This window comes from Trachymyrmex cornetzi, unplaced genomic scaffold (genome assembly GCF_001594075.2).
Source record: "Trachymyrmex cornetzi isolate Tcor2-1 unplaced genomic scaffold, Tcor1.1 scaffold327, whole genome shotgun sequence".
In the NCBI taxonomy this organism is placed as follows: domain Eukaryota; kingdom Metazoa; phylum Arthropoda; class Insecta; order Hymenoptera; family Formicidae; genus Trachymyrmex; species Trachymyrmex cornetzi.
Genome location: NW_017297972.1, coordinates 405170 through 405826, shown reverse-complemented (window position 1 = coordinate 405826; position 657 = coordinate 405170).

Below are 657 nucleotides of genomic sequence, written 5' to 3'. Positions count from 1 at the left end.
ATAAATATTTTAAACATATAATATTGAGTATATAAAATAAAACGCAAAGTATAAAAATATAATATATGAGACAAAGAATAAAATTAAAAATTGACAATAAAAAAGTATTCTAAGGTTTAACAAGAAAAAACAAATTATTCAGTCGTAATAATAAAAAATTATATGATATCTAGTTAATAAGTAAAGTATATATAATAAAAATTTTGTAACAATTAAAATAATGGATAATATATACCTTGTAAATCGTGTGTCAGTATGATATAATATAAAATTCTATAATTTCAGACAATGCGATGAGAGTGGAACAGTCATATCTCTAGTATGTTCAGAGACAATATGAAAAACGACAAACTATTATAAGCAGGTTGAAATGGTAAAACAAAAAGAAGGCGTACATGAAAGTGGGAAAAATGAAATAGAGGGAGAAATGAAAGAGGAAAGAAAAGAAGTAAGAAAGGAAGGAAAACAGTTAAGAAGGAAAAAGAGATTGAATAATTTGAGAGTGTAAGAATCAGATCAATTTTTAATTTTATTCTTTGTCTCATATATTATATTTTTATACTTTGCGTTTTATTTTATATACTCAATATTATATGTTTAAAATATTTATGTTCTTTTTAACAGATACGAATTATTTTTATTTTACAACTGATAACT